A 21,577-nucleotide genomic window follows, 5' to 3' on the forward strand; every position below is an offset into this window, starting at 1 on the left:
TAATACTCAACGATGGCTCCACTACAAGTTTGACTCCCCAGGCTCTCCACCCAGCGCGGCAGATCTTACTCTATGTCGTTGTTCTATGGCACCACTCACAACCTGGCATACTTTGATGGATACTTTTACAAGCTATCACTTCCCCGTCATTATTACGTACGCCCTCAGTAGACCGAACCCGTCTCTGTTTGACAATAGACATATTCCTACCGAACGATCGCTTAAGAACTTTGACGCGAACACCTTCCGACACTTTATCGCGACTCAACTTTCTCTTATGCCTTTTCATATGCTAATATATGACTCACTCCTGCAGATCGTTTATCGATAAATCAATATCTATTACCCTTTTAAAGTCGTTCACACTCCTCAATCACGGCAACCTTGTCGTTTGCGTTGGTGGGATGATGAGTGCCACAATATTATACAAAAACGTAAAAGATCATATTGCCTTTATCGTAAAAACTTATCGCCTCACAACTATTACGCTTTAAAACATCATATTGCCTATTCCCGCCGAGTTTTTAATGCCAAGCGCCGGGAAGCGTGGAGGAGCTTTATTTCATCACTTACAAAATCAACACCGGTTACGCAACTCTGGAATGCTGTTCGAACACTGACTTGTGTTTTTCAACATGCTGCAAGTGCGATAATCCCCACTGATGTGTTTGAGCAGTTTCTTCATTCCCTCACTCCGGACAATGTCGTCCCTTGCCAATACCTTTTCACAAGCCGATCCCAGTCGTTATTCCTCCGTTTTATTACAGCCTATTACACTATATGAATTCGAAGCAGTTATCCCTACATCCTCTCAGTCAGCACCTGGCCCTGAATATACTACCTACAGTGTGCTGCACTTGTTGCCTCCCACAGATAAGCAAGTCATTCTTAAATACTATAATACCATATTATCTACACTTAAATTGCCCTGTCAATGGAATGACTTCTTTCTTGTGCCAATCCGTAAACCGTATAAGATAGCCTCTGATTTTCATAGTTACCGTGGGATTGTTCTCAGTTCGTGTATGAAGAAAACATTTCTTAAAATACTACTCCAAAGATTTCTTTGGGTACTCGAATATTATAACCTGGTACCAAAAATCAATGTACGTATCTTAAGGGCCGTAGCACTCAAGATGCTATAAACACCTTTGTACTCGACCTCATATTGGCCAAGGCACGTCGCCACAGTACCATAGCTACGTTTCTTGATATTCAAGGCGCATATGACTCTATTCCGTTACATATGTTATGGGATTGTCTTTCTGCTAAGAATTTCCTACCTGGTTTTATTTCCCTTTTACAGCAATTATTTACATAACTTACCGTAATATTATACTACAATCGTCTCAACTTCTTATTTCTAGCCGGCATACGTCCAATGGCTTGCCTCAAGGGGACATTTTCAGCGGGATACTTTTTGCTCTTTACATGAGCGATTTTGACAGGGTAATAACGCGCTCCGCCCGTATAATAGCGTACGCTGGCGACATTGTTCTTTACCTATCGCACACCAACATCGATACATGTCGCGAGCAAATGTCGCAACTTATGAGTGAGGCTACCTCGTGGTTGGATTCCCATGGTCTTCAGCTTGCAATATCGAAATGCTCAACGATGATCTTCACCCATCGCCGTAAATTTGACCGGAACCCTCTTCTATTCGATACGTATTCTATCCCTCTCTGTATCCATCACAAATACCTTGGACTACATTTAGACCATAAAATAACCTGGACCCACCATATTAAACATTTACGTAATAAAGCTACTGCTTATTTAAATATCCTCCGAACTGTTACACGCAGAAATTGGGGCGCAGACCCGGCCATCGCTCTTTCTTCATATCAGGCCACCATCCGTTCTCATATGGACTATGGTGCCCGTGCCCTAGATATGGTTTCTAAGACTACTTTTGCACATCTAAATACGATACAATTCAGCGCTCTCCGCATTTGTCTCGGTGCCCTTCACACAACGCCTACTAACGCATTACTTGTGGAAGCTGGCGATCCCCCTCTAAAAATACGACGACTTATGTTAACAACAAAATACCTCTTCAAGAAATTTGCCATCATCGCTACTCCCCTCATACCAAAATTATAACTATTTTTCGAACTTTCCGCCCCTCCCCGTCAGCGTCTTCCAAACATGCCGGCAATATATCATGCATAGAGTTTTTACATGGATACCGTGATGCACTTTTGCACATGCCTACACTACCGTATTACTATTTTTCTTATGAATGTTTCATTCATCGCCTTTATATTATTCTCCCCACTGCTTCTAATTATTGCCGCGATGCCAATCAGCACAGTACACAGGTACAAAAAGTTACGTGTCTCCCCCTATACCAGTACTGTGGATATATACACAGATGGCCCTAAGTCATCGACTGGCGTTGGGGCGGCCTTTTTTGCTGTTCAACCTCAGTTTGCTCAACAAATTAAATTACCTAATCACTTCTCCATTTATTCTGTTGAACGTTTTGCCGTACGCCAAGCTCTCCTTTATGTTACACAACATAATTATGCAAAAGCAACCATCTACACTGATTCTTTGAGCGTATTACAATCACCCTTCTCCACCTCCTTCTCATACAATTGGTACCTATATAACGTAAATCATCTTATTTATACCCTCGAACACTCAAACGTCTACTTTACTTTCGTCTGGGTGCCAGCGCATATTGGAATTCATGGAAATGAACGAGCCGATACTTATGCAAAGCAAGCAGCACGTCTTCCGCTTCTCGCCTCCACTATAGCCTTCCCCCCACTGATTATTTCATATATGTCAAAAACAATGCTCATTCTGAATGGCAATCAGAATGGCATGATACTGCCAAGTACAAAGGTAGATCGTACTACCAACTGCAACCTCTTATTCCTCTACAACCGTGGTTCACAACAGGCCAGTACTCTAGACGACATATAACTACTATCATCCGTCGAAGATTTAATCATGTCCTTACTCCGCTCTATAAATATCGATTTCATCTGACAACTCACCCCTTTTGTGAATGTGGTTACCCCGACGGAGATGCTAATCATATCTTTTTCCAATGTCGTTTATACCGTTCAGCTCACCGACGTTTTTTACACTGCCTTGTCCAGCACAAATTTTCATTGCCTACCAATATTTCTTGTTTACTCTATAATCTGACACAATTTTTCTTGATGACTCCAACCTCACTTTATAACTTGATATCATGTTAATCTTTCATTTGTTTTTTTGGTGTGCTCCTGGCTTCCCTTGTGTATATAACCTGATCATTTGTTTTCCTGATGACTATTTCTTCATTTTCAATTTTTAATTCTATTTTGTTATTAAAGCTGCTTACTACCATCTCTATGAAGTTTACCCCTTGCATACGATACCGTCACCGATCTATGAGTTAATCAAGTCTACAATGCGCAAACTTTTCTTTCCAGACCTCCGGTGTTTTCTGTCGTGTGTACAATGCGGTGCTCCCATTTGTTTATTTATATTTGTACTAGCAAAACCCAACAGACGTTGTCCTGGCTGTGTACATTTATTTACCTTAGCATATATAAAAATGAATAATCTGTATGTAATCTAGAATCTATAATTCATTGATAGAAATACATGATGAACTATGTACATTTTTAAATTAATAATTCACGCGAATGAACAATATTTTTTTACTATTCCATTCGCCATGCAGTATAATTGAACCAATTTGATATCATTTAAACTAATGCTAACATTTAGCGTAACGCGAGTGGTTACACAATATTTTTGGTTCTCTTATTTGGTGTATAGATGTAAAGAGCTTTTGGAGTTCCTACTCTGGAGCAAGCAACATATAGTTGACCATGCGAAAAACACGGATTTTCCAAATTTAATCCGGCAACACGCAGTGACTGCCCTTGAGCTTTGTTTATTGTCATCGCGAATGCAAGACGCACAGGAAACTGTAGTCGTTTGGATGCGAAGGGCAAATCAGTTGGAATCATTGGAATGCGCGGAATCATCACATCTTCTCCTTTACATTTGCCGTTAATTATTGTTGCTTCAATTACATTCGGCATAAGTTTCTTCTCGGAAAGTCTGGTTCCGTTGCACAACTTTGGCGTGTTAATATTTCGAAGGAGGAGTATAGGTGAGCCAACTTTCAACGTCAATATGTGCGGTGGAATTCCAGCAGGCTCCAAAGAATTGAGAAATTCTACTGGGCAATTAACAGCTTGATCATCTTCTGTAACTGTGTCAATAGATTTATATTTCGTAACCGCACCAGGAATTTTCAATTGAATCTTATTGTTGATTCGATTGACGTCATCATTCTTTGGAGCTAAGATAGCTCGATCGCATAGCCAATCCTGATTACTGTAGTTGGTCGCGATGTTCGGATAAACGTTATTTTCAAGATCTTCAATTGATGACTGAAGTTGACAGAAGTTCAGTGGGAATGATATCTCCTGTGTTTCAGGAAGAACCGGAAGTTTACCGTCGCCCATAACCAAAACTTGCTTGGCGAAGGTTTGTGCGGAAGTATCACCAAGTAATCGTACACGCATATTGGTCGACAGTGTAATTTTTTTCACATGTCTCCAGAGAGCCGAATTCTTCAGGCATGCGTTCAGCTCGTCTGCTGGTGTCGATCTCGGAATGACGGGCAAAGTTTGCCGAAAATCACCGGCGAGCAATATCAGGGCTCCGCCCATTTGACGTTGACTATTTCGAAAATCTCGCAGAGTACGATCAAGTGCCTCAAGTCCTTTCCTATGGGCCATGGTACATTCATCCCAAATAATGATTTGGCATGTTTTCAATATAGTTGCCATTCCAGATGTTTTACTAATGTTGCAAATGGGATCTGCAGCTAGATTTAAATTCAATGGCAGCTTGAGAGCCGAATGCGCCGTGCGTCCTCCATCAAGTAGCGTTGTTGCGATCCCCGATGATGCCACAGCCAGAGCAATCTCATGCTTCATTCGAATTTCGGCGAGTATCAAATTGATTAGAAATGTTTTTCCGGTGCCTTCTGGTGCATCAAGAAATAGAAGTCCACCATTTCCACCTCTTACATGCTCCATAACTGTGTCGTACGCGAGTCGCTGATCGTTTGTAAAGAGCCTTTTCTGTGCCTGAACAAAAACTTGCAGCGTCATATTGTTTTTCTCGCAGTACGTCTATATCGACAACATCGTTTCTGTGACGTTGCGGGGAAAGGAGCCCAAGCTGATTGAGCATTTTGTTATTAATCGACATGCACATATCCTCCAGTGATATCAGTGCTTCATTGTAAATGTCTTCCGAATACTGTAGATCCAGGCCGGAGTTTTCTCTGCGTGCTCGGGAAAGTATGTGTTCGCTCATATTCTCTTTGTGTTTTTCCCATAGATCTTTCGGATCAGAAGGCGCACATGATGTTAAAATAATGGCGAAAAGAGTTGGTATTTGGTGGGCATGACATGATTCAGATGCTTCAGTCAATGCGTTGTCCCAGTGTTGATCATGATCAAGCAAACCAAGTTTGAAACATGCTTCTCTGTATGTCTGACACACTTGACCATCGATGGTTTTGATTGCTTCGAACGATGTTGGTTCTTTGACCACGTGAAGCAGCATTCGCAAATAGTATCATTCACCATTATTCGGATGAACAGTGTATACGTATACTCTTCCCAATGTGCCAGTAGAAAACATGCCAGCTATCGAAGAATGTCTGGCGCCTCGTTGTTTTCTGCAAAATTTCTTCGCAGATTGATTCCAAGTGTAATAGTGTGGGACTTCGTGATACAGCAATGTTTTTGCGAATTCGTCAGTTGCACACAATTGGAAAAAAGCGGTCAACGTTGTATTTGGTGGATCTGCAGCCTTCTGGAATGCATTTTCTTCCGTGAAGTAAACTCGTTGACCGTTTTGTAAGTGAACACTGAGATGCATGACAGCAGGAAAGCGTTCATGAACGTCGAAACCAAGAATTCGCCATACAGCTTCGTTACTGCTAATATAACGCTCCACTTGAAATTGTTCGACTTCATTGACGGGTGTACTGGGTTTCGCAAGTCCGAAAACTGCCATATCGCTGTCTTTATTCAAATATTTACATATGTATTTGATCGATTTAACTGAATTGCAGGCCTCCACGTTGATATGTGCATTAAATGATTTCGAAAGGATAGGAGAGTAGGGCATAATCCATTGGTTATCAATATTGAAATCAACGTTATTGATTTTGATAGTTGTTGTGTGTCCTCCTTCATCTGGTTTTCGTCGTCTGTACAGCGGATAACCATCGCCACCACTTTGTGTTTCTTGGAACATCTGACGTGGATACTTTTTGGTGCATTTTCCACCTTTCATGCATGGTGAATGTGGGTTCTATAGTCCACATGGTCCGTGAATCATATGTTTCTTGACAATTTTGAATAATTCTGGATCTTCTTCTGGATCGGGCAACTCAGCAGTAATTATATCTTCAATATGAGTTGGAAATTTTTTTTCAACCAACCAGATTAAGATATGTGCATGTGGTAGACATCTTTTCTGTCATTCAATCGAGTACATCCAGCAGCGAGTTTCTCTGTATACATGATTCTTGGTGATGAAATCCATAAAACGTATTAGTTTTTGTTTGAAAACTCTCGCTGTGAGGTCATGTCGATGGGATGGTTGCTGACCAGACAGAAGTAAATCTTTGATTTCTGTCCAAGATGGATTACATGTAAAAGTGATGAAAAGTTCTAGACGTCCGTATTTGCGAACATATGTCAGAGCATCCTGAACATATTCTTGCATGTGTCTTGGACTTCCAGTATACGAAGCCGGAAGTATAACCATTTGTCCAATGTTAGTAACTGTTCCATCATTCGCAATTGCATCTCGCAGATAAATATACTCTTCGACTCGAAGCTTCGATTGATTGTAACGAATGTAATTGAGTCGTTCGCTTTCGACTTTAGCGTACATATCTACGATGAATTGTTGTAAAAGTTGACGACACTTCAGGATGTGATTAGATGGTTGGTCTCCAATCATGATACGATATGCATAAAAATCCGAACAACTGACTCTTTTCGTTGTCGCAGCACCTGTAAGGGGATGAGTTTGGTACAATTCGAGATGATATCCGTCTTCTCCTCGCGGAAATAGTATTGGATACTGAAGTGCATCATACGATCGGTGTGTTTCAGCAACACGTTGTATGGTTTGATCTCGTCTGCTGATAACAATATCTCGCCGGGTAATCTCTGTTCCGACAATTACAGCTGCTACTTCAGAGGCTGTTGGAGCATTAAAGCGTCTTTCATGCTCATTCAATGGCGTTTTGTCTGCCCTGATAATGACTTTGAAGTCATCCGCTCTTACGTTCTCTAATGCGGATTTGAAACCTCGGACCAAACAGTTGTGCTCGTGGAATAATGCTCGTAATTAAGAAATAATTTTCCGATCTGTTGTTACACTAAATGCGCATCGTCTATCAATCTCTTCCTCCACATTGTCCATGAAATAAATTTGTAAAAACTGTGGATCTTCTTCAGATACCGGAAGAATTTAACCAATCTGATGATACACTTGTCCTAGGACTTTGAATGTGGGCATGAAATTCCCATATTTCACAATATTTGTCGCTCCAAAAGATGTCATTTGAAAGCATGAGTTGTATTTCCGAATATGCTGTAGAAAATATTTAGACTCCCGAGTAGCTCCAGCCACATAAGTTAAAAGTGGTTCTGGTGGCTCAGCCAGTGGTGGCAAATGGAGCAACATATGCCAGGCGTTTCTTTTTCGAACTTCAAAGCGTGAAAATGAAAGCACAAATTAGTCATTGGGCCAATGAGAACATCGCGATGCATTCGGAAATGGTAGTCTTTGTCGTAATTGAACGCCGCTTTCTTGAGATCGATTCTCGTTCTTGATCGACTCTGCCGTGAGCGTTCAACTTCCCATCGTGTCTCTCGCTCTTCGGGTGTTGCAGCAGTTATTGAAATAGAAGCTCGCACTCGCATGCTTTCAACTCGTGCGCCTCGTTCTTCAGACGTTTCAGTAGTTCTTGAAGTAGAGACTCTGATCCGTTCAGTTTCCCGGCGTGCGACTCGCTGTTCAGATGTTTTAGCAGTTTTACTGGATGACAGTTGCCGCGCATTTCTGGTTGATTTTCCGATGTTTGATTTTTCTGGTGGCATTTCAAAAAATTCCAGTACTCAATGTTTGGTGACAGATGAGGCGTTCAAAGATAGTTTAGTTGTGTATGACACAAATTTCATTCGCCTGTAAACAAAGGAAGAAACGGATGTCATTCGCCCGTAAACAAAAGAAGAATAGTTATTCATATCGACGTCCAGCACTCAACAGAATGGAAATGGCATTCCGTTTCAAACTCACTCACCAATTACAAATCATAGTCAGAAAGGTATTTGTTATTACTGAGGACTGAGGCGTCGATATGATTTTTGTGATCTATTGAACGGTATAGAAGTTGATGATATGCTGCATCGCCATCTAGAAGCGAGTTACAACATAGTGGACAGCACAAAACTTTCTCCATGACAGAACTTATATGCCATCTCCTTCACATTCTTACTACAACCTCTAAATACTCTCATAACCATGTGCAGAGATCTGTACACTTTATTTACAAAACCATTCATGTGCTTACCGCAGTGAAGATATTCCCTTATATTGATACCTAAGTACTTACAGTGGTCCCCATAAGGAACTCTAACCCCTTAAATGTAGTAATTAAAACTGAGAAGACTTTTCTTATTTGTGGAGCTCACTACCTGACATTTAACCCCGTTTATCATCATACAATTTCCTACTGTCCACCTCAGAATACTGTTGAGGACATTTTGCCGTTGCTCACAATCTTGTAACTTATTTATACTCTATACAGAATAGCATCATCCTTAAAAATCTTTACCTCTGATTCCAATTCTTTACACACCCCTGAGTCTTCCGATATGGTACTATATCCCAACCCCCCGAAATACATGATCAATTCCAGCGGATTTTCTAGTTTTATAGTTTTCAATGTTTGTACATTATTGTAAAAGTAAAAGTCTTTGTTATCGTAGGTAAAATTTAATACTTGGGTTAGTATTAGTCATCTGTTCTCTCAGGACATTTTCCTTATACCTATTAAATTACTTAATTCTACTCCTTTCTTTACAATACTTCTTCAGTTCAGTACTAACATTTTAATGTCACCCCTACTTGACGTCCAGATCCCCGTACCTTTATCACCACTCCCTAGCCCAACCTGTTCCCCTGAATGTACCTCCCTGTAACCCTTTTAAACGAACTTCCTAACTTAGATGTACCACTGCGGTTGAATTGAAGGCCATCTTAGTGTAGATCCCTATCCTGTACCCAGCTATTAGGGCCCGGTTGCATAAAGATATCTGACCGTAGATCAATTTAGAAGGTAGTTCTGAAAATGAATTGAGAATACGACTTCGTCGCGTTCTACCAAACGGAACTCGCTATACACATGTGTAGTTCAAATGTAATCGGATTTCAGAAAAGTGGACGTTGCAACATTGCAAAAGAAATGAAAAACGAAATAGCTTTGCCTGTTGGATAATACTTCAATGGTGGGACTGACCTGGCTAGGTGTATAAAACAGAGTAGTTCCATTTAAAAACGAAGTTAATAGCATTATCTCAGAGGATATTGACGCCATTCTAACTTGAATGGTCCATATGTTATTTGAGATGGAGAACTTAGCTGAATAACCTTCTATATCCCAGTAATCAGACATGTGTAAAACATGAACGTCAGCAATTCACAGAGGTTATGTTGTAGAATTATGTTTCACTGCGTTATAAGAAGCGTAATATAGCTTATATAAACGTATTAGGTTAGTGTTTTGATTTATCGTAACAACACAGGTAATATTATGTTCACAATCAGCTGTTCTTGTATCTTGAATAGCAAACCACTCCTTGATGAATTTCGTTTCTAAGATCAAACTACTTGCAGACAGAGGAAGCAATAGTTATGGTACAGTTATAAACTGCAGTTAAACTTATCAAACACTTACGGTGCTAATACTACATTCAATTGCTCACACACATCGACCCGTACACAACAAAACGTTCTTCAAGGAGTGCAAGATGTGCACTCGTCATGGCCTTCTAGGAACATAGGCCCTACCTAGGTGATACTCTTAGAATGGAGTTTCATAACTACGTCACACACACATGTGTTGCTCGCTGTTCCTGTCTGTCTACCGCTGCTGGGCCGGCGCGTAGCGCCAAGTTTTAAATTTTAATTGCGGGGACTTAGTTCCGCACCGCTGTTCCCGGTACAATATCTGGATTGCGGACTCCAATTGAATTTCGGTCCTCTGCTTAAAATTTCAATTTCAGTTTCATTAAAGGTTGTTTTGGAGATATTTACGATTGGTGGGTTGAAATTATGCTCCTCGTGTATCTTGTCACTGTTTGAAACTTTTTTGTTCAATTTGGGTGATGTGGAGTGACTGATATTGTCATTCGCTTTTTTGAGGTTATCTACTTTCTTAAGATTGTCTAGTTTCCTAGCGGCAATGTTTTCCGTTACGTAAAGTGAGTGTCTTAGAAAATCGTCCCAATAAGTTGGGGGAAGGTTTCGAGCTGCGTCTAAGTGTGCCTTGTAGAGTTGAGTGTTCACAATTGTCCTTTTTCTGCAAAGGAACTTAATTTCTCCTTTTAGCCAAATTTTGTTGGTTTTATTTCGGGTGTTTCGTGTATGAAATGTTGACCTATGTTTTGGGTTGTAAGCTTTTAAAAATCTAGGAGTTAGATTATTAAGAAGGCATTCTTTTAAAAAAGGCGATATCTTTGTTGATGATCGTTATCTTTTTCCTCAGATTTAAATATTTATAAGCGTATTTGTGTGCCTGGTTGGCCGCACTATCGTAAGTTCTGATCTTCATTTCCGTGTTGACGTTTAACCAATAATGTAGAGTTTGAGGGATGTTCCACCATTCAACACATTACAACAGTGTATTCAATTATAAGAAGACCGGTTTCGACTCCATGAAGTCATCAGATCTCGGTGAAAATTAAATTAAAGGGAAACTGATAACAATCATCATAATGAAAAATCCATGCACCTATAGGTGGTTGCTTGGAAATATATCATTGAGTTGATAGATATTACCTAGAAATTTAACATACACTTGACAAGGAGAACTTGGAGCTTAGAAAGTTCCCTGTTCTGGTTCTAAAAGTCTTGTGTTCATAGAACACGGAACACTGGAATTACATGTACTGGATTGAAAATATATACAAAACACAATAAGGACACTTGATAATGGTGTGGAAAACTTGGCTTTCTAAGAGCATTCTTGGATTTGACAGTCATGTTTCTGTCTGAAAAAGACTGGATGAAATACACACAATGAAGCAAAATGTATAAAGACATAGATCTAGTCTAAACTGTCGCGCGTTCATGTACACGGAACACTGGGAACACTTGTATTGTTTGATAACACTCGTTCAAATGAAAACACTTATAACCATATGAAATAATAATAATGTTATTTGCTTTACGTCCCACTAACTACTTTTTAAGGTCTTCGGAGACGCCGAGGTGCCGGAATTTAGTCCCGCAGGAGTTCTTTTACGTGCCAGTAAACCTACCGACACGGGGCTGTCGTATTTGAGCACCTTCAAATACCACCGGACTGAGCCAGGATCGAACCTGCCAAGTTGGGGTTAGAAGGCCAGCGCCTTAACCGTCTGAGCCACTCAGCCCGGCCCATATGAAATATTGGCGTCACAAGAACGTTTATGGGTTTGACTCTCCTGCTTCCCCTGACTAAACTAGTGAAATAAATATACATTGAATGTTAAAGAATCAGGGGTCGAAAAATACCGGGCGCCCAGTTGCCATGGCGCCTGAAATTTTTTATCTGGCGCCTAAATTTTGAAATTCGGTTTTGAAAATTTATTTTCCGAAACCCGGAGTCCCTTTACATGTACGTCCCCAGCACTTTGTAAAGTAACTTTACTGTTTACTGTAGCTCATATATTCTAATATCTGCAATAAACATTTTCACTGCTTTTGGCAGTCTTGGAATTCTGTAATTGGCACTTCGTACTTTGGAACTTGACGTTTCAGTTCTGGGCGAGAGCTGCCTCGCGATCATGAGACACATCGTTGTAACCCGTCAAACAAGTAGCTTTTCATGTGGACATATGGAGAAATGCAGATAACTACTACGTTAAATAATTTCACGAACATCACATTACCGCCTTCGTTCCCGTGATTGGCCCACTTCTTGTAGCGAATGACACTCAGGAGCCGTCTCGGCTATATTCGTTGTTACTCGGCTCATAGAGCCGAACGCATCGTATCGTCACTAGTTCCGCTCACCTTTGATTATTTGAGAATCTGTATTATTGAATTATAAAAGAGTCATGAATAACTTCGTGTGCCCAGTATGTTCTACCGGTACATCCTTTAATTATAGACAGACTAGACTTTCTTTCCTTTCTTGTAGTGTATGCTTTCCCGAAGATCCCGCGCAACAAAATGCGTTATCTCAACCTGTATCTTGCGGTAGTCAGATGAGGTTAGTTAAAACGAGGACTTTATTTTAGTTTTGAAAATTCTTGAGTGAAATTATTAATGAAGCTAGTGTATTATTTAGTTCTAAAGTAGTCGTGAATAACTTGGTGTGCTCAACATGTGTTGTACATGATTTAATTATAGAAAATTGAATCGTCATTTTAAGATGAAACATTCAAGTGAAGCAGTGATATTTACATGTAACTTCTGCATCTACAATATTATATGGGCTTCCACCATAACGATATGATAATGTGAATATTTGTAATATTTCTAATAATATTAGCCACTTATTTTCTGTTTACGATGTTAGAAATGATGCATGTGTACGAAGTAGCATTAGAACTGATAATAAACTGGGCACGCAGTAGCATTGTCAGCGAGAGCCTACAGTATAATTATGTTCACAATACTCCTTAATACTCTGAGCTCGGGGAAAGTTAAAAACCTTAGCTTCGAAAAGGTCAACCAAAGGGAGGGTGTGTGTAAATATCCTGCCACGACGACAATGCGCGATTTTAGCCGATGACGGCTCCTGAATGTCAAGCGCTAGAACAAAAGTGACTAGAATAGCCAACCTAGCCATTCCTAAACTATTGCCGCCAAAGCAGTGCTCATAAATTCCCGTGGAATTCATTCTTTGCATTTAAAACATACAGAATTTTCACTTTTCATTTAATTACAGCATATTTGTATTGAACGGTTTGCACTTTAGAAAATAATACGTTTGTTTTCATTCCTGTGCGGCGGTGGAAAATCGGCAGCATTGCATCAGACATCGAAGCCCGCGAACTCGTAAGCCATTTAACTCTGGTGATTTATTGTAGTCTATTACGTGTTTTACGTTTCTGTGTTATACTTCAGAAAATTGGCAAAATGAAACGAACAAAGCCGCACAAATTGACTGATGCGAGTAAAAAACAGTGTACTCTTTCAGATTTCTTCGTAACAAAAAGTGATACAGAAGCGAGTTGTTGTTGTTGTTTGAGCCATCAGTCCACAGACTGGTTTGATGCAGCTCTCCATGCCACCCTATCCTGTGCTAACCTTTTCAGTTCTACGTAGCTATTGCATCCTGCATCTTCTCTAATCTGCTTGTCATATTCATACCTTGGTCTACCCCTACCGCTCTTAAAACCTACACTTCCTTCAAAATCCAACTGAACAAGTCCTGGGTGTCTTAAGATGTGTCCTATCATTCTATCTCTTCTCGTCAAATTTAGCCAAATCGATCTCCTCTCACCAATTCGATTCAGTATCTCTTCATTCGTGATTCGATCTATCCATCTCAACTTCAGCATTCTTCTGTAACACCACATTTCAAAAGCTTCTATTCTCTTTCTTTCTGGGCTAGTTATCGTCCATGTTTCACTTCCATATATTGCCACGCTCTACACGAAAGTCTTCAAAAACATATTTCTAATTCCGATATCAATGTTTGAAGTGAGCAAATTTATTTTCTTAAGAAACCTCTTCCTTGCTTGTGCTAGTCTGCATTTTATGTCCTCCTTACTTCTGCCATCGTTAGTTATTTTACTACCCAAGTAACAATATTCATCTACTTCCTTTAAAACTTCATTTCCTAATATAATATTTCCTACATCACCTGCCTTCGTTCGACTGCACTCCATTACTTTTGTTTTGGATTTTCATCTTGTACTCCTTACCCAAGACTTCATCCATACCATTCAGCAACTTCTCGAGATCTTCTGCAGTCTCAGATAAAATAACAATATCATCGGCAAATCTCAAGGTTTTGATTTCCTCTCCTTGGACTGTGATTCCCTTTCCAAGTTTCTCTTTGATTTCCTTTACTGCCTGTTCTATGTAAACATTGAAAAGGAGAGGGGACAAACTGCAGCCTTGCCTCACTCCTTTCTGGATTGCTGCTTCTTTTTCAAAGTCCTCTATTCTTATCACTGCAGACTGATTTTTATACAGATTGTAGATAATTCTTCGTTCGCGGTATCTGATCCCTATCATCTTCAGAATCATAAATAGCTTGGTCCAATCAACATTATCGAATGCCTTTTCTAGATCTACGAATGCCATGTACGTGGGCTTGTCCTTCTTGATTCGATCCTCTAAGATCAGACGTAAAGTCAGGATTGCTTCACGTGTTCCTACATTTCTTCTGAAGCCAAATTGATCTTCTCCCAACTCAGCTTCAACTTGTTTTTCCATTCTTCTGTAAATAATACGTGTTAAAATTTTGCAGGCATGAGATACTAAACTAATGGTGCGGTAGTTTTCACACCTATCAGCACCGTCTTTCTTGGGAATTGGTATAACAACATTCTTCCGAAAATCGGACGAAACTTCTCCTGTCTCATACATCTTGCACACTAAATGAAATAACCTTGCCATGCTGAATTCACCTAAGGCAGTCAGTAATTCAGAGGGAATGTCATCAATTCCAGGTGCCTTGTTCCTATTAAGGTCACTCACAGCTCTGTCAAACTTTGACCTCAAAACTGGGTCTCCCATTTCATCAGTATCAACAGCCTCTTCATGTTCCAGAACCAAATTATCTAAATCTTTACCTTGATACAACTGTTGGATATGCTCCTGCCATCTTTCTGCTTTGTCTTCTTTCCCTAGAAGTGGCTTTCCATCTGAGCTCTTAATATTCATATACCTAGATTTCCTTTCTCCAAAGGCTTCCTTGATTTTCCTGTATGCAGCATCTACCTTTCCCAGGACCATACAGCCTTCGACATCCTTGCACTTCTCCTTCAGCCATTCTTCCTTAGCTACCTTGCACTTTCTATCCACTTGATTCTTCAATCGCCTGTATTCTTTTCTGCCCTCTTCATTTCTGGCATTCTTGTATTTTCATCGTTCATCAATCAGGTCTAGTTATCTCCTGAGTTATCCACTGATTCTTAGTTGATCTTTTCTTCCTTCCTAACATTTCTTCAGCAGCCCTACTGCCTTCATTTTTCATGATTCTCCACTCTTCCTCTATAGTGTTTCCTTCAGCCTTTTCGTTTAGTCCTTGTGTAACATGTTCCTTGAAACAATCCCTCACACTCTTTTCTTTCAACTTGTCTAGATCCCATCTTTTTGCATTTTTTCCTTTCTTCAATTTCTTCAACTTCAGATGGCATTTCATGACCAACAAGTTGTGGTCAGAGTCCACGTCTGCTCCTGGGAAAGTTTTGCAATCTAACACCTGGTTTCTGAATCTCTGCCTAATCATAATGAAGTCTATTTGATACCTTCCAGTGTATCCAGGTCTCGTCCACGTATACAGCCGTCGTTTGTGGTGTTTGAACCAAGTATTGGCAAGGACTAAATTATGATCAGTGCAGAATTCAACCAGCCGACTTCCTCTTTCGTTCCTTTGTCCCAATCCAAATTCTCCTACCGTACTACCTTCTCTTCCTTGGCCTACCACTGCATTCCAGTCTCCCATTACAATTAGATTCTCGTCACCTTTTACATAGTGTATTAAATCTTCTATCTTCTCATATATTCTTTCGATTTCTTCATCATCCGCTGAACTAGTAGGCATATAGACCTCCACTATTGTGGTGGGCATTGGTTTGCTGTCTATCTTGACGACAATAATTCTTTCACTATGCTGGTCGTAGTAGCTTACCCGCTGCCATATTTTCTTATTCATTATTAAACCAACTCCTGCATTTCCCCTGTTTGATTTTGTGTTGATAATTCGGTCGTTGCCTGACCAAAAATCTTGTTCTTCCTGCCAACGTACACTTATACCAACTACATCTAACTTTAGCCTATCCATCTCCCTTTTCAGATTCTCTAACCTACCACAACGATTCAAACTTCTAACATTCCACGCTCCGACTCGCAGAATGTCAGTATCCATCTTCCTGATGATCGCCCTCTCTCGTGTGGTCCCCCCCCCCAACCCGGAGATCCGAATGGGGGACTAGTTTACCTCCGGAATATTTTACCCGGGAGGAAGTCATCATCAGTACATCATTCATACAGAGAGAGCTGCATGTCCTCGGGAGTTAGTTACGGTTGTAGCTTCCCGTTGCTTTCAGCCGTGTAGCAGTATCAACAGAGCTAAGCCATGTTGAGTATTATTACAAGGCCGTATCAGTTAATCATCTAGACTGCCGCCCTTGCAACTACCGAAAGGCTGCTTCCCCCCTTTCGAAGCGAGTAAATGTGAGAAAACACTTGATGGAAGTGCCAATTGTAGTGTTCAAGACGACAATGACAAGAGTGAAATTTGTGGTGTTCAAAACAATGATAAGTCAAACATTAAAAATACGTCGAAATTTCAGTCAGGCAAACGGAAATTTCAGCAATCGTGGCTTGAATTACTACCGTGGCTGCGCTATGAAGAAGGAATTGCGAAGTGTGAATTATGCAATAAATTTCCTAGTATTGCCGACCAAAATTCTAAAGTTGTATCCGGATTTTCAGGACCATTTAAACTGGAAACTTAAAAAAAACACGAAAAATCGAATCCTCACTCGAAGTGTCAGGAGGCTGAAAGTTTCAAGAAAAATCCCGAATATGCACCTTTAGCTAAGTGTGTAAAGAAAATGGATGCTAATATGTTACAGCATATGAACGTATTGTTCATGGCATCTTACCATATTGCAAAAAATAACAGACCCTACACTGATTTTGAAAGTTTGGTTGCATTGTTGAGCAAGTTGAATGTTACTGATTTTGAGAAGTATGTGAATGATAAACAATGCTGAGAATTTATTTCATACATTGCCTCAGATCTTCGTGAAGATTTGGTATGTGAAATTCAGTGATCTCAATATATAAACAGGATACACAACAGCTCTGCTTTGGAATGGCAAAAATCGTGACGTTCGTTTTTTGTTACGTTGGCAATTGTGTACGCATTGAATGTGATTTGGATATATGTGATTCTTATTGAAAAATATAATTCTAGATGAGTTTTCGTCATTTATTAATGATAAAATGGTGACACTACCTCGGTTGTGCGGGTCAGTTGTGCGCAGCATTGGTGATCAGTTGTGTCTAGTATATGTGTGGTGAAGGAGTGGTGAGCTATGGCTGCCGACAGTGGAGGAACGTTGGCATTGTCCGGATCTCATTTACGAGTGGAAAGTGAAATTGAAATACCCATGGATGAGGAATCCATGACTGAGTCATCTAGTGATACGAAACAACAGCAGGGATCTCAGTCAACTGAGTCTGATTATCAAAGTCGTAATACGGATGTGTCAGAACGTTCTAACCGGTTTCACCATGGACCATATTTTGTATTCGTGGAATCCATGAACGATCAAAACATAGGTAGTTTACACCCTGTGGCACTTGGTCGCCGGTTCTATGAAACAAACTTAAACGTTATATCTATCCAATGTAAAGGGCGAAATAGAATCCAAGTAACATTCCATACGGCTTCTCAAGCAAATGCCTTTATGAACAGTTCCATTCTTGAAACCCTAAAAATTGAAGCCTATATCCCTTCTTCACAAGTTTTGCGAGTAGGAATTATTCGTGGAGTCGAAAAAGGTCTATCTAATGAAGAAATTCTACAGTATTTGGAATCTGTAGTACCAGTTAAAAGCGTCCAACGACTTAATCGTCGAGTGACCCAAGACGGTGAAACCCAATACCTCCCCACGGGTTCTATTAAAATAATTTTCAGGGCTCAAACGCTTCCATCACATGTTGCCGTATATAAGGTCTATATGGAAGTTGAACCCTATATTTTTTCACCCATACGCTGTCGCAAATGCCAGCGCTATGGACACACAATACGACAATGTCAGGCCAAAAATGCACGTTGTGGAAAATGTTCTCAGCAGCACGAAACCCAGGCTTGTACTGAGAAATTCACGCAATGTGTTTATTGTAAGAAAAATCACGATACGGGCTCTTCGAACTGTCCTCAACACCAGTATCAGGTTAAAATTAAACGATTAATGAGTACCGAATATCTGTCTTTTCCAGAAGCTAAAGCTCGAATCGTCCTTCCAGTTTATCATCCTGAGCAACAGGAAAATCAATTCCCTCCTCTGTCATCGTATCCCCCATCTCCCCCGACTCCAAACCCTCGTAAACGAAAGTTTACTCAAGTCATCATGCAATCTCCCCCTCCTACACCTGAACCCGGCTTTGATAAGCAAGGATATATGGCCACACTTCGAAATGAAAATTATGCCCCAGTAAACCCTATCCCATCATCGAGTAGAATGCCTCAACCTACGCAGGTATCATACCCATCAAGTTTGTCACAATCCAGTGGACAGAAACCTCCTGTAACCACCCAACATATAAACTATACTCCTACGAAGGAACTTCATCAGGAAATCCAGCGACTGCTGGTAACGTTACTCCAAAATATGAGCCATGAGCCACAGATGCACCATGTTCTATTTCAACTAAGGGACCATATAATGAATATTCTTGTATGATTACATTATTACAATGGAATTGTAGAAGTGCCACCTCTAAACGACATGAATTACAAAATCTAGTGAATGAAACGCAGGGTAATATTATTTTCTTACAAGAAACGTGATTTCAACCACATTTTTCTCTCAGATTAAGAGGTTACCAAGTTTTCCGTTACGATGGTAATGGTTTCGATGGAGTAGCCACATGTATACAAGCTTCACTAAATTCCAAACAACTAGCTTTACAATATATTATTCCACACACGTACGCGGTAGGGATAATATACCACAATACTTGTTTTATGAACATCTATTCCCCCCCCCCCCCACATTTATGTTACTCAAAATCAATGGACGCAATTTTTCCAACAATTTGCACAATTCCAGCACCTTTTCATTCTTGCTGATTTCAATTGCCACCACACTGAGTGGGGGTGTATAACGGACACGATAAAGGGTTCCAATTTATTTGTTACATCAAATCAACATAACTTGTTTATTTTAAATGATGGTTCTCCAACCCATTTAACTCCGCCTGGATCCCCACCCAGTGCTGTGGACCTTACATTATGCCGTACAAACATGGTTCCCATTACCACTTGGCACACATTATCCGACACCTACACCTGTGACCACTCTCCCATTATTATAACATATGGTAATAAACCAATCCCCTCTCGAAATACGGCACCTGCATTCATAAGTAATGTACGATCCTATAAAAATGTCAATACTTCAAATTACCAATCATATCTCAATCATATTCTACAGCATAAATGCGGTTCATCTATCACCTTTTCAACCTTACTCCCTTATTTAACTCAATATTTAGATATGTTTCACCCGTGTAGACCACTTAATGTAACGAACCCTCCACCAGAGTACGAGATAAAATGGTGGGATAAAGAATGCCACGGCCTCATTCATAAGAGAAAACAATTATTTAAACAATACCGCCAAACTATGACTCAACACCATTATTTCCAGTTACGGAATCACATAGCTAAAACAAAGCTTATCTTTAATACCAAAAAACGCAAGGCATGGCAATCCTTCACTTCTAATTTAACTCCACAGTTACCACCTGCGAAATTCTGGAACGTTATCCGCATGATAACCAGAACTTTCCAAAGTCCAACCTAATTTTCATTTCCACGACACGTTTTAGAAGATTTTTTGTATAAACTCGCCCCAGTATCAGTAAATCCTTCCTTTATCCCAAACTCAGTGAACAATTCTTGTCTCTATACTTTATTATTAAACCCAATTACATATAATGAACTTCAATCTGTATTGTATACCGTTAATAGTTCCGCTCCAGGACCTGATGCCATTACTTATCTTATGTTAAAGGCCCTATCACACCAAGTTCAAATTTACTTACTACAATATTACAATGGTATTCTTGACACGCTACAAGTACCAATTCAATGGAATAATTTTTTCATAACTCCTATTTTAAAGCCTACGAAACGACCTATAGAACCCGAAAATTTTCGTGGTATTGTACTGGGATCATGTATCCGAAAAGTTTTTTGTAAAATCCTCATGAAAAGAAAGGCGTGGATATTGGAATATCATTCGTTATTACCTAAGTATCAATTCGCTTTCATGCGCGGTCATAGTACACAGGAACCCATTATCATCTTTCTTCTCGACATTTTATTAGCAAAACGGCGGAAGCACTCTACCATTGCGGTCTTTTTGGATATTAAAGGCGCCTATGATGCTGTCCTATTACATATTCTCTAGGAGAAATTATCTATTCATGGATTTCCTATCAGATTTATTTCTATTTTAAATCAATTATTTACCAACCGTCGGTTAACCATTAAATCAATTCACCACACAATTGAAAGCCGGTACACATCACAGGGATTGCCACAGGGATCAATTCTAAGTGGAATTTTGTTTTCTCTTTATATGAAAGACCTCGAAGCTATTGTAACACCACATGCTCGAATTCTAGCCTTCGCAGATGACTATGTCATTTATTACTCCCACCAAAACAGTGACATTTGTAGAGACACAATATCCCATGTTTTAAACTTAGTTTTTCGGTGGTTATCGACCCATGGACTTTCGCTCTCCTTACCTAAGTGTGCAGCGATGATTTTTACTAACAAACGAACCTTTGACAGAAGCCCCATTATTTTTGATAATTGTAGCATCCCTTTTGTCCCGCAACACTTATATTTAGGTGTATATATAGATCAAAGGCTTACATGGCAACCCCAAATACAAGTATTTACTTAGGAAATCTGATCGATATATTACCATATTACGAACAGTAACGAAACGTACATGGGTGCTGACCCCTTGTCAGCATTACAACTATATCGTGCAACCATCCGTTCCACACTGGATTACAGTGCACATATTATTGATTTAGCCTCTAAACAAAGTCTATTAGCATTGGATCGCTTACAATTTTCTGCACTACGTATCAGTGTGGATGCCCTCCGAACAACACCAACCAACGCTTTGTTAGTGGAAACTACAGAAGAACCTGTTTCATATTTCAGGATAAAAATTTCGAAAAAATTTCTACTTAAACATTTTAGCAAATCGAACTCCATTATAGTCCCTAAATTAAAATTACTACACGAATATTATCAACAGCGTCCTCCCCCTAATCGTCAATATCCGGCAATATATCTGGCATATGC

The sequence above is a fragment of the Anabrus simplex genome, chromosome 11 (assembly GCF_040414725.1).
Source record: "Anabrus simplex isolate iqAnaSimp1 chromosome 11, ASM4041472v1, whole genome shotgun sequence".
In the NCBI taxonomy this organism is placed as follows: domain Eukaryota; kingdom Metazoa; phylum Arthropoda; class Insecta; order Orthoptera; family Tettigoniidae; genus Anabrus; species Anabrus simplex.